The sequence below is a fragment of the Oryx dammah genome, unplaced genomic scaffold (genome assembly GCF_014754425.2).
Source record: "Oryx dammah isolate SB20612 unplaced genomic scaffold, SCBI_Odam_1.1 HiC_scaffold_5, whole genome shotgun sequence".
Taxonomy (NCBI): Eukaryota; Metazoa; Chordata; class Mammalia; order Artiodactyla; family Bovidae; genus Oryx; species Oryx dammah.
In genome coordinates, this window is record NW_024070189.1 from 81,655,887 (window position 1) to 81,670,892 (window position 15,006).

The window sequence follows — 15,006 nt, forward strand, 5'->3', positions numbered from 1 at the left end:
CACATAGAATCCTAGAGTAAGCTTGGTTCTCATAGAAGCAAAAAGATGCACACAGCGTTCAAAATGTTATTAAAATACTTTGAAGAATGTTTCTATTCCCACTGGGCTAACAATACAAAAGCTCTCCTAGGGCCCACCGTAGGTTTGCCAGCTCAATGAACTCTCTTAGGCAGTTTTAAAAAAAGAAAATCCCTTCACCTTCTCCTCTTTGCTACATGAACTGATTTCACAGGCTCTTTACATGCTTTATTTACTATTCATTTTCATCTTTGGAAGAGAAATTTGAAATATTTATTCACAGGACATTTTTCCTTTAAAATGCTTCCAAAGCCAAGGATCTTGTAAATGGCAGGAGGAAAAAAAAAAATGTCTGCAACAGTCAGTGTAATTATCATCCCTGATATTGCATTTTAAAATATTTTAATAATTAAAGTAGTTTTCAGAAAATACAGGCAAGAGAACTAAGAGAATAAAGGAGCTCAACAATCCAGGGTAAGTAAGCCTGCTGTGTTATGTGTGTGTACACATACTTAATTCTTACATAAAGCCCAACAACATTAATCATGTCTGTAAAATGATAACCAAAATGACAGCCTTCACCCTGCAATCAGCTATACAGGGAAGCAGTTTCTAGCCATAGCCTGCTACTCTGAGCAAACAAGTGATGGACAGCGGTCCTTTTGTCAGATTCTGACAAGTGAATCAATAAAGAGACACAGCAAAAGTTCAATCAGAACAGACACCACTAATACGGCTGGCCTTTGGGGACCCACAGAAGCGAGGAACTGCTTTTCCATGTTAATTTCTCTTCACTACCCCTTGGGGTTATCACCTTCTCTGGCCCCTGTTAATTAAAAACTGCCTCCTTCTAAAATTCCTTGGCAGGCATTTCCCTTGCGTCAGCCTATTTTGCTGACTGTTAAAAGAAACGGAGGGAGTGTTCCAAAGCTAAGAATTTCATGATGCCAAAACTCTGCTCCTGTCCTCCCAAAAGACTCTGTAAATAATCATTTTTTTCCATAGACTCCCTTACATTATAATTATGAACTAACAGAAACACACATGAATAAAGATAACACATGAATAAAGTCAAACAAACAATAAAATTAGTTAAGTAGCTAGGCAGGTGAATCAATAGGGTAGGCAGAAAAATCTTCACATATTATTTTTGCAGTTAGCCTTATTTTGGAATTTCTTGATCTAAGGACTTTTAATTGTATTCACATATGTATTTGTTGATTTAGCCTGCGACTTAGTTATTGCATTCTTTTTCTTCCCATACCAGACATAAATCTATTTTTACGTACTTGGTAATCCTACACGAATATCAAATGACTGACCTTAGGGACCAGGTTACTTTGTGTTTGTGCTAAAGTCTATAAGGTTATCTATTTCACTATGCCTTCTCCAACATCGTATATTATTATTTATTTTAATATTCTACAGGTTGTGGCTTATAGGACTTTACTTAGGATCAGTGCTTTTAATCCAGTCATGTTATTTCTACCAGATATAAAATTCCATGTTGCTATCATTACCTAGAATAAACTACAGCCTCCATCCTAAACACACTAGAATATAGCAAGCCATCACTTCTCTATGCTGTTCTAGTCTCCTCTGTAATCAACCACCATTCTAGAGTTATTTTGGATTTTTATTCTAAATTATTATTATGTTTCCCATTACTTGTCAATATTTTAAAAATATATTCATATGTGTTCTGTGTTTTTACCTTAACACTATTCTTTGATTTCTCTTCCCTGAGTTTTCATTGTTATTATTAAAATTCTATTGCAGTATTTATCAAGAAGAGATTGTGACTGGCAAATTTACTGAATCTCTGGATACCCAAAAAGGACTTCATTTTCATCTCACAAGTAAGTGTTTATTAGACAATATATAAAGTATGGATTAAGAATATCTTTTGTGAGGTGATGATAACAAGATGGTAGACTAGGAAGTTCCAGGTTCTTACTCCACCATGCAAACATGTAAACAACCCAGTGACTAAAATTACCTTCTGGAAACTCTAGAAACATGTTAAAGATTTGTAGCAACCAAGCAAACAGCCAATCAAGAAAAAGCCACACCAAAATGATAGAAAATTTCCTGGTGTTTTTGCTTGTCCCTACTTCACTCCCTCCCCATAGTGGCGTGACGTCATCAGGAGAAAACTGCTCAATTCCAAGTTCCTACTCATGGACTAGAAGGAAAAATGTGGAACGTGGTTGCAACATTCTGGCCTTTCTTTGGGCTATCTGAGGGACTGATTTTTTATTGTTTGACCCAGAGCTCAGACAGAAATGGCAGCATAGGCTTCATCTCAGGACGGAAGCCATGGAAATCTGGGGAAGTTACCATGACACATGAAAATTGCAAGGCTACTGTTAGAGACATGCGCTGGGCCTGGCTGTACCTAGTACTTAAAAGACAGTTAAAGAATTATTCTGACAAATGTTCTGGGGGCACCTTTTGATCCTTCTTATTTCCTTTTAACTCGGCTGAATCAAAGACTCAGTGTTCATCTCAGGCTCCCCTGTTCCAGAGGCCATTTGTACTCTTCTAAAGACTCCCATAGAGTTGCTGGAAGCCATACAAGTTTGAGTCTTCATAGGGTTATGGTCAGGAAGCAGATCTTGACTCCTTTCTGCCTCAGAGTCCCAACATTATGGAGTTAACCCCATTTCCTCAAATCACTCCCTTCCCAACCACCTGCTAGGATATCCACTCTAAGAAAAAATAGGGTTGGGACTTCTTACAGGCTCTCTGCTTTGTCTGATCCTGATGCTCTGCTCTCTTACTTTTCCTCTTAACATATCATCTAATTCTTATTTTAAGAAGGAAATATAAGTGCTCATTTTAAGAGGGAAAAATAACAAAGTGTTATGTCATCCACTGCTTTTTTACTACTGCATATATGTTTCAGTTCAGTTCAGTCGCTTAGTTGTGTCCGACTCTTTGCAACCCCATGAATCGCAGCACGCCAGGCCTCCTTGTCCATCACCATCTCCCGGAGTTCACTCAGACTCGCGTCCATCGAGTTGGTGATGCCATTCAGCCATCTCATCCTCTGTCGTCCCCTTTTCCTCCTGCCCCCAATCCCTGGCAGCATCAGAGTCTTTTCCAATAAGTCAACTCTTTGCATGAGGTGGCCAAAGTACTGGAGTTTCAGCTTTAGCATCATTCCTTCCAAAGAAATCCCAGGGCTGATCTCCTTTAGAATGGACTGGTTGGATCTCCTTGCAGTCCAAGGGACCCTCAAGAGTCTTCTCCAACACCACAGCTCAAAAGCATCAGTTCTTAGGTGCTCGGCTTTCTTCACAATCCAACTCTCACATCCATACATGACCACTGGAAAAACCATAGCCTTGACTAGATGGACCTTTGTTGGCAAAGTAATGTCTCTGCTTTTCAATATGCTCATATATGTTTAATTTTCATTAAATGCTATATTCTTAGTACAGCAGACTTTTTGGATTTTGATATCAAAGATGATTTTGATGTCTTACTTTTGGCATGTAGAAAGTTTCTCTCAAATTTCCTAATCTTATGACTGAAAAGTATGGATTGCAAGACGATTTTTGTTTCTCTACCCTGATACACTAAAAAGAGGAGCAAAAAAAGACTCTCCTGAAATTTAAAGCTGAGCTAGAGCAATGACTGATTTGTTTTCAAGCACACCAGCCTTTTTTTGAGGACGATGTGTAGAGAAAGCTGTTACTGATCCATGACTATTGACAGAGAAGACATGGGAGAAATCACATAATAAAAATAATGGTCAGTTTTGTACATAGCAGAACAACTCCTTCATTGTGATCTATTGAAAGTCAGACCTCCACACAAGGGTTTGTAAAATAAAATTAGAAAAAAAATTATGATCAACTACATGAGAGCATTTCTCCCTTAATGTACATATAGGTGGATAAACAGACCAATCAATCAATTATTCAATAGAGGGATGAGGTAGCTCCAACACTTTGGCCACCTGATGTGAAGAGCCAACTTATTGGAAAAGACTCTGATGCTGGGAAAGATTGAAGGCAGGAGGAGAAAGGGACAACAGAGGACAAGATGGTTGGATGGCAGCATTGACTCGATGGACTTGAGTTTGAGCAAACTCCAAGAGATGGTGAAGGACAGAGAAGCCTGACATACTGCACTCCATGGGGTCTCAAAGAGTCAGACATGACTGAGTGACTAAACAACAATTGATAATAGCCAAAATTGGATGTCTAATCTTAACACACATAAACCTTTACCATCAGATTTTCGTATGCTTCAGTAAACTATCTTCCCATTCAATGAACTGGAGCTTTCATGCAGCCTTTTATTCTGTCCCAGGGGGCAGGTATAATAAACTGGAATGAAATACAGAGTCTTCCCCAAGAAAGTACAGTGCCTCAAGAAGCACAGGAATTAGGAGAGGTGAACCCTTTAAGGCAGAGTTCAGATTGACTAAACTCAAAGTTCAAATCCAAAGGGCAGCAGAAATGCCAGAAATAGGAATTAGAGCTGAGCTATGATATGGGCAGAAACTAGATTAAAAGCTACCATCATTACTTTCAAAAAATGATCTCTGGGTAAGGTAACTGTAAGTTCTGATTTATATTTCTTGACTGTTATTTTAGTATGATTATTAATGTCTACGCTTTTGCTCTCAAAGTGCTCTGGTTTAGGGAAATCTTGGCAGCTAGGCCTTTCTCAGTGGCACTAGTGGTAAAGAACCCATCTGACAATGCAGGAGATTTAAGAGATGCAACCTCAATCCCTGGGTCAGGAAGATCTCCTGGAGAAGGCAAGGCAATCCATTCCAGTATCCTTGCCGGAGAATTCCACAGACAGAGGGGCCTGGTGGGCTACTGTCCATAGCGTTGCAGAGTTGGACAAGACTGAAATGACTCAGCACACATCTGGTTTAGGAAAAAACTGTATGTTACCTTACCCCTTGTTGACCAGAAGTCATGTTGGAACATCTACAAAAATTCTAATTGATTGGGATTATAGGTTGAGAAGGCAAGCTCATTAACATGACTTAAGGTGCATGATCGTGTTAGACTCCCAGGTAATATTAAAATTAACTACTGGACTAGATGTGAAAGCAGACAAACAATAACACAAATAACACAATTATCTGCATTTATACTAGAGAAGTTACTTTTCTCCCTTCTCAGCTACTTGTCAGCACCTCTCTCATTTACCAAGTTATCTGTGGGCATAGCTGTCTGTACTACTACATGGTTCTTGGGGTCTGTCATGCAACCTTGTTCACCTTTGTCTCTCTCAATACTCAGGATTAAAATTTGTGTTCTGAAACAGTTACAAATGTTTATCACAATTATTGGTAAAAATCTGTAAGTGATCCAGGTTTTTAGTCAAAGTAGCTAGCAAGTATCTTAATCCTTTGTATTCATAGGTAACTGTGATAGAAAAATTATAAATAGCTTACAGGCACTGTTTGGAAGATGGTATTATTGATTTTTTTTATAGATGAGGAAACTGAGGCATAAAGAAGTTACATTTTTCTCATGACAGCCCAGCTATCTCAGATCTGATCCCCAAATAATCTGTTGTAAAGTTAAATTGTCATCTAATGCACTGCCAATAGATATTGGGATATCCACAAATACAATGTTTATTTCTGCTTTGGGAAATCTGATGATTAATTTCATACTCTCCCAGTCTACCAACTTTAGTATCCATAATCTTTCTACTCATGAAATTTCTGTTAGGCTGTCTTCCTCAAGGCACTGTATCTTCAAAGAGCATTTTACAATTAAATAACAGTAAAACATACATTCATGATTGTGTAAAATGTCACAAATTAAAAAAAGACAATTTGTTGATTTTAATATTTCATCCCAACATATGAGTCCTATAGGACTCTCTCCAAATATTTCTATGAATATAAAACTTTTGAGTAGAAACACACAAAGCACTGATTTCTTACAAACTCTTTGTTATCTGTGTGTTATTAAATCCTTACATTCTGAATGATATTCTTAGTGAACCAATCATTTAAGAACAATAACAATAAAAACCATGGTTTAGCTTATTAATAAAATAACACCTTAAATATTTACTTTAATAAAGAATCATATTAGATATTTGATTCTAAAACATATATCTATGTATATAAAATAAAAGTAATGAACTTGGGCTTAAAGGAGTAGCTATAACCATTATTGAATATAAGCTTTATTTAATCAGCATAGTTTTATCCTCACTAATTTTTGGTTATGAAATTAATAAGTGAATGAATAAAAATAAAAAAAATCATAAATAAATTCTCATTTGACTGGAGGCTATAAAAGTTTGAAACATAAATTACCATAGTACCTTCTCTTTGAAAATTATATCACACGATAAATGACCTTATTACAGTACAAAATTCTAGAGGCCTTGTGTGTGTAGACTTATGTGTGTGTCTGGATGTCTAGCATGGGGCACTAGCTTGTTGATTAACAGTATCTCTTTTTAAAACATATATTCAATTAGATTTAAATAACATTGGGTCAGACCACCAATTCAGTGTATTTTTAACAAGCATCTAGTCATTTTAGCAAAATTCAGCTATCAGTTAAATGTCAGTCAATTTAGACAGTACATTATCTGGTAAACTTCTCCCAATCCTATACTATTTCTGGATTCCTGGAAGACATGTATGAAATACAGTCTAATTACTAATTTAGTAGGAAAGTTTCTCAAGAAATCTACCTTTGTAGAAACTCATTTTTCAAGTACATATTGGATGCAATTTTATTTAACCCTTCTAGATCAGTTGGCATTAAACATTTAGTATATCAATTTTATTAAAGAAGTTAGAAAAAAATTTAAATCAGGAAAAAATAATACCAAAAATTTCCCTTTGTTCTGAATATGAATTCTAGTCTTTTAAATGCCTAATGAAAATATGAAAATCAAAGATTAAAAGGAAACACTTTCAGAAACAACATATCACCAAGACCAAGTCAAACCTTTGATGTACTTCAATTCACCCCAAGAACAGTGAATCATTTTTGACACAAACAAATGTACAAAAGACTATTTTTAATCAGAAAAAATCTTCCTACCTGTAGGAAGATAAAGCATATTGTTTAACTTTCATGTATTTAGAATTATTAGAATGCTAAAAGGAGTTGTGTTGTCTTTGCTAAAGTTTCATATATTTTTAGGCAGAATGCAAAAACAAAATTCATTTGTCCTCCTAAGACAACTAGGTTCTTTGTCTAATTTCCATTTGTTTCTTTGGCAGCTAAAACACCTTGAAATTACCTTCTCCAGCATGGAAGAATGATTTTTTTTTCCTACCTCTAGCTGTCATAGTGATTAGAATTTTAATTAGCAAAGTAGAGTGCAGAGAGGAAAATGACTGGAAAAAAAAAAAGCACACAAAAGATTCTCAATTGGAAGAAACAAAGGGACAACTGAAGCTGCCTCACAGCTTGAATGCTTCACCTATGATTTCCCCCCATTCCTGGATGCTCTGACTTAGCACACGGCTGTCTACCCACATACCAGCATGGGGTGGCCAGGGCACTACTCAAAGTTATTCCAAGTTGTCACTCAAAGTAAAGCAAAACTCTTAAAGCACCGGAGTGGCTCTGTTTCAATGCCAATGTCAGCCTCTTTAATTTACTCTGAGAAACCTACTGCCGATTTTAAGTCCAACCACAAAAGGCAGAATCCATTAAATATTCAAAAACTAAACACTCTTAGGCTGGCAATAACACTCTCACGTTTCAGAGGCATTCATTCCTTTGTATGCAGGGTGAGACACAGCAGGCATCTTTCATCAAGAAGTCACTCAAGAAACACAGAAACTATACTAGTTGTTCATTATGCCATTAATTAGCTAAGGATCAGAATATTTCTGAAAAATCTAAGACAATCTCAGTTCAGTCACTCGGTCATATCCGATTCTTTGCAACCCCATGGACTACAACATGCCAGGCTTCCCTGTCCATCACCAACTCCTGGAGCTTGCTCAAACTCATGACATCGAGTCAGTGATGCCTCTGTCATCCCTTTCTCCTCCTGCCTTCAATCTTTCATCAGGGTCTTATCCAGTGAGTCAGTTCTTTGCATCAGGTGGCCAAAGTATTGGAGTTTCAGCTTCAGCATCAGTCCTTCCAATGAATATTCAGGACTGATTTCCTTTAGGATGGACTGGTTGGATCTTGCAGTCCAAGGGACTATCAAGAGTCTTCTCCAACACCATAGTTCAAAGGTATCAATTCTTTGGCACTCAGCTTTTTTCATGGTCCAACTCTCACAACCATACATGACCACTGGAAAAACCATAGTTTTGACTAGACAGACCTTTATCAGCAAAGTAATGTCTCTGCTTTTTAATATGCTGTCTAGGTTGGTCATAGCTTTTCTTCCAAGGAGCAAGTGTCTCTTAATTTCATGGCTACAGTCACCATCTGCAGTGATTTTCGAGCCCAAGAAAATAAAATCTGTCACTGTTTCCCTTATTCCCCCATCTGTTTGCCATGAAGTGATGGGATTGGATTAGTTTTAAGTCAGTTTTTTCACTCTCCTCTATCACTTCCATCAAGTGGTCTAAATCAACATCACAAAAGTTACATCTACCATCTATATGACTGAAGTAATATTGTATGCACGTGTATATATAAATATGTACTGGGTGATATATAAATGTAATGGAAGTAGCTATGGAAAGCCATTGAGTATCAAGGTCCTGTGGCTTTAGAGGGCTTCTCTGGTGACTCAGATATTTAAGAATATGCCTGCAATCCAAAAGACCCAGGTTCGATCCTTGGGTTGGGAACAGAGTCACTTGATCTAACTTTGATGGGCTCTCTTAGTGCTTGCCACTTGAACTTGGGAAGCTTTTGAAGCTGTCAACTTCAGTCTGTCGTTTATTTGAAGTAGGGAGCATAATATATATGCCATGCAGATAATGTGAAGAATTAGTGAGACAGTGGATATATAGTTATAATAATAGTAATAAATGTACATAAATACCTGATAGTTATTTGCAATATTATAAGTAATATAACTTCTATGCACAAACATGAGATAAATTTAAATTGAATTATAAAAGAAAGATTTTGATGGGTAAAAATGAGGCTGGTAATTTCAGAAATAAGCAAAACCACAAATGAGCAAGGCATAACTTGAGGGAGATGAGTAATGAGAAATTTAAGAATCATAATAATCAACAGCTGAAAGAGAAATGTGATACAGTAGGCTAGGATAAGAATGTTCTATACCCTGAATTTTATACCAGGGTGCTTGGGACTCCAGCCTGTGGGCAGTAGAATGATTTGAGGAAAGGCATGCCGTGAATAGTCCAATGTCTCAGTGATAGTATCTGATATCAATACTATTGAACTGATATGGACTGATATCAATACAGTCCATTTGTGTTATGGACTGAAGGCAGGAAAAACAAGTTAATCATCAAAATGAGATAAAATGGATCTCTGATGTTAGTGACTGGCATACAAGGAAGGAAAAAGATAGGAGTGCTGTAACCAAAAAAATTAGTAAAACAGAATTTAACATCGTAATGTAGGGTGACAGAACAAAGGAGATGGGAAGTCAATGATAACTATAACATTTCAACTCCAGGATTATTGAAAAAGTGAGGCTATTTGTAGACACAAGGGTTATTGTGGTTTTCAAAACAGAAACAGAAAAATTTAAGGAAAGGACCAAAAGTTTTTGAGTTTACATTTGCAGAATAGAAAACTACCAAAAGCACGTAATGAATATTGTTCAAACAAGCTGCTGACAGAGAGAATATAAGTTCCCCTTAGAAATTTAATTATTTCATTTGTGCCATTTAAAACCTATTTTATTGAATTCATTTTAATTGATTATTAAGGACCACTTAATGCACTGGGGGGATTTGGCTTAATTTTCTAGTTGTATAACGTGTAACAGTTCATTATTGTTAAGATAACACTAATATATTGAAGTAAGTTTTATATTGACAGCAGGATTAATTTGAAATTGATGTATTTAGGATGTTATAAAATACCATATATTTATTCTCTATCACACAATATTGAATTAAATATAGATGTGTTGCAAGCAAAGACCAACTCACAACTGCCTATCCAAAGTATGTTATTTTCTAACTACTATGGGTAAGAGTGATTTAAATTCCATTTCATATACAATTTTTGTTTCAGTCAAAATCCAGGCTTAAGAGTTAAAATCAGAAGGCTTCCAATAAATGGATCATTGTCCAAGCTCTGGTAAATGTGCTCCGGGTGTAACAAATTGGTTTGCTGACCTTTTGTCTACTAACATAACACATGACATATTTGTAATTTATGGAAATCAATCCATAAAGAATTTTTAGTTTCATGTAATTATAGACCAGTGCAAGATCTAAATAAAGGTGAAGAAAAGGTCTTTAGGAAAGTAATGGTACACTGTTGATAAAAACTAAAAAGCAAAGTTCAAAGCACTGATCCATGCAATGCATCTTTAAATACTAGCAAAAGGCCAATAATTATAGTTAAAAGTTAGTTACCAGCTGTGTTTTACTGCATACATTTTAAGGCACCATTGAAACTGCAACCCTATACTCAAGAATGTAGGGGAAAAAAATCACACAAGACCAAATCTATCACCTAGTTACAAATTTTAATAGTGCTTGGCAATTTCCATCTGCTTTTCTGAAAGGCTATCTTTATCAGGTAGTCATCAACTCATTTATACTCTCTCTTCTGAGATATACTATCCGTCAGCCCGGCCTCCACCTGGTTGAATAGTGCCAACTCTGCTTTCAGCAGATCTCAGTTCAAAGCCTGGCTCTGTCACATAATAAAAGTGCCAAGGTTTGTAAGTTACTCAAATTCTCTTGTGTACATTAAGACTTTGAGGTGTTTTGAGAATTAAATGAAGTAAGTTTAAAGTGCTTTGATTGGTACCTGATATAAACTAAGTTCTCAGTAAATGTTTCATGTTTCATTATCATTTTTACCATCACCACCATCACCATCATTTATTTTAGAGAGAGAAAACATGTCAGTGTGTATCCCTTTTCTTTCTGTTCTCCCATTGTTTCCCATGCAGTTAACTTCCCTACACTACTGGTTCTATTATCCAAACTGTTAGGCAGTTTCTGGAAAGCCAGATTTTATGTCCATAGTGTGACAGAAAGAGACGTGTTACACTTCTACTTCATAAGAAGTGCCAGCTCCTTTTCTACTTATGGACCATCATATACATTGCTCCCTATGTCTAGAAAATTTATCTTTGCATGGCTAAAATTTATTCATATCCATGTATGAGCCATTAGTTCAGTTCATTTCAATTCAGTTGCTCAGTTGAGTCAGACTCTTTGCGATGCCATAGACTGCAGCATGCCATGCCTCCCTGTCCATCACCAACTCCATCAAGTTGGTGATGCTGTCCAAACATTTCATCCTGTCATCCCTTTCTCCTCCTGCCTTCAATCTTTCCCAACATCAGGGTCTTTTCCAATGAGTCAGTACTTCGCATCAGGTTGCCAAAGTACTGGAGCCTCAGCTTCAGCATCAGTCCTTCCATTGAATATTCAGGACCGACCTCCATTAGGTTTAACTGGTTTGATCTCCTTGCAATCCACGGGACTCTCAAGAGTCTTTTTCCAACAACACAGTTTTAAAAGCATCAAATCTACAGCACTCAGCTTTCATTATGGTCCAACTCTCACAACCATACATGACTACTAGGAAAACCATAGTTTTGACTAGAGGGACATTTGTCAGCAAAGTAATGTCTCTTCTTTTTAACATACTGTCTAGGATGATCATAGCTTTTCTTCCAAGGAGCAAGTGCCTCTTAATTTCATGGCTTCAGTCACCATCTGCACTGATTTTGGAGCCCCAAGAAAATAAAGTCCATCACTGTTTCCCTTATTTCCCCATCTATTTGTCATGAAGTGATGGGACCAGATGCCATGATCTTGATTTTTTGAAAGCTGAATTTTAAGCCAATTTTTCACTCTCCTCTTTCACCTTCATCAAGAGGCTCTTTAGTTCTTCTTTGCTTTCTGCCATAAGGGTGGTGTCATCTGCACATCTGAGGTTATTGATATATCTCCTGGCAATCTGGATTCCAGTTTGTGCTTCATCCAGCTCAGCATTTCACATGATGTTCTCTGCATATAAGTTAAATAAGCAGGGTGACAATATACAGCCTTGATGTACTCTTTTCCCAAGTTGGAACCAGTCTGTTGTTCCATGCCCAGTTCTAACTGTTGCTTCTTGACCTGCGTACAGACTTCTCAGGAGGCAGGTCAGGTGGTCTCACATTCCCATCTCTTGAAGAATTTTCTACTTTGTTGTGATCCACACAATCAAAGACTTTAGCATAGTCAATGAAATAGAAGTACATGTTTTTCTGGAACACTCTTGCTTTTTTGATGATCCAGTGGATGTTGGCAATTTGATCTCTGGTTCCTCTGCCTTTTCTAAATCCAGCTTGAACATCAGGAATTTCATGGTTCATGTACTATTGAAGCCTCACTTGGAGAATTTTGAGCATTACTTTGCTAGCGTGTGAGATGGGTGTAATTCTGTGGTAGTTTGAGCGTTCTTTGGCATTGACTTTCTTTGGAATTGGAATGAAAACTGACCTTTTCCAGTCCTGTGGCCACTGCTGAGTTTTCCAAATTTGCTGGCATACTGAGTGCAGCACTTTAACAGAATTATCTTTCAGGATTTGAAATAGCTCAACTGGAATTCCAACACCTCCACTAGTTTTGTTCATAGTGATTCTTCCTAAGGCCCACTTGACTTCACATTCCAAGATGACTGGCTCTAGGTGAGTGATCACCCCATTATGGTTATCTGGATCATTAAGATATTTTTTTGTATAGTTCTTCTGTATATACTTACCACCTCTTCTTAATATCTTCTGCTTCTGTTAGGTCCATACCATTTCTGTCCTTTATTGTGACCATCTTTGCATGAAAAGTTCCCTTGGTATCTCTAATTTTCTTGAAGCAATCTCTAGTCTTTTTCATTCTATTATTTTCCTCTATTTATTTGCATTGGGCACTGAGGAAGGCTTTCTTATCTCTTCTTGCTATTCTTTGGAACTCTGCATTCAAGTGGGTATATCTTTCTTTTTCGCCTTTTCCTTTAGCTTCTCTTCTTTTCTCAGCTATTTGTAAGGCATCCTCAGACAACCATTTCACTTTTTTGCATTTCTTTTTCTTGGGGATGATCTTGATCACTGCCTCCTGTACAATGTCACGAACTTCCAACCATAGTTCTTCAGACACTCAGTCATTCAAATCTAATCTCTTGAATCTATTTGTCACTTCCACTGTATAATCATAAAGGATTTGATTTAGGTCATACCTGAATGATCTAGTGGTTTTCTCTACTTACTTCAAGTTAAGTCTGAATTTGGCAATAAAGGGCCCATGAGCTGAGCTAAAGTCAGCTCCCAGTCTTGTTTTTGCTGACTGGATAGAGCTTCTCCATCTTTGGCTGCAAAGAATATAATCAGTCTGATTTTGGTATTGACCATCTGGTGATGTCCATGTGTAGAGTCTTCTCTTGTGTTGTCAGAAGAGGGTGTTTGCTATGATCAGTGTGTTGTCTTGGCAAACCTCTGTTAGCCTTTGCCCTGCTTCATTTTGTACCCCAAGGCCAAACTTGCCTGTTACTCCAGGTATCTCTTGACTTCCTACTTTTGCATTCTAGTCCCCTATAATGAAAAGGACATCTTTTTTGACTGTTAGTTCTAGAAGGTCTTGTATGTCTTCATTGAACTGTTCAACTTCAGCTTCTTCAGCATTACTGGTTAGGGCATAAACTTGGATTACCATGATATTGAATGGTTTGTTTTGGAAACAGAGATCATTCTATCATTTTTGAGATCGCATCCCCAAGTACTGCATTTCGGACTCTTGTTGACTTGATGGTCACTCCATTTCTTCTAAGGGATTCTTGCCCACAGTTGTAGATATCATGATCATCTGAATTAAATTCACCCATTCCAGCCCATTTTAGTTTACTGATTCCCACAATGTTGATGTTCACTCTTGTTCACTGTTTGACCACTTCTAATTTACCTTGATTCATGGACCTAATATTCCAGGTTCCTATGCAATATTGTTCTTTACAGCATCAGATTTTACCTCCGTCACCAGTCACATCCAGTCACTGGGCATTGTTTTTGCTTTGGCTCTGTCTCTTCATTTTTTTTCTGGAGTTATTTCTCCACTCTTCTCCAGTAGCATATTGGGTACCTACTGACCTGGAGAGCTTATTTTCCCATGTCATATCTTTTTGCTTTTTCATACTGCTATATTCCTAGCATGCAGCACAACACCTAGCAAACAGAAGGTGTTTTTAGAGTGACTATTTTGCAGCATTGTTGTGAGTATTAAATGTTAAAATTCTTGCTACAGTTCAACATACATTAGGTACCCAGCCCTTCTCTCCTAATACCAGAACTTAGTATGTACTTAGGCACAAGTATCCTCATTTTCTCAGAGTCATTCTCAGGAATCCTTCCGTTACCAATTTGGCATCTATTTGTGAAACACATTCCAACACATAATTCCTTTTAATCACTAACCATAACTTTAGTCTTTTTTGTCCTACTTAGTAAAGTATGTGAAAATAGAAATAAATAAGAGCAATTCCATAATTAGGGATACTCTAATTTGTACAAAGTATTATATCTTAGCATGTTGTGGATTGAATTTAAAATACTGAAGCCCTAGTCCCCAGTGTGATAATATTTGGAGGTAAGACCTTTGGGAGACAGTGAGGTTTAGATGAGGCCCTGAGGATGGACCTCACAGAAAGAGGACAAGAGACCAGAGTTCTTTCTCTTCCCACCACATGGGGACACAGTGAGAAGGCAGCCATCTGCAACCCAGGAAGAGAATTCTCATCAGGAAGTGAATATGCCGGTGCCTCGGTTTAGACATCCATCCTCCAGAACTGTGAGAAATAAACATCTTCTTGTTTAAGCCTTCCAGGCTAAAGTATTTTGTTACAGCAGTCTGAGCTAATA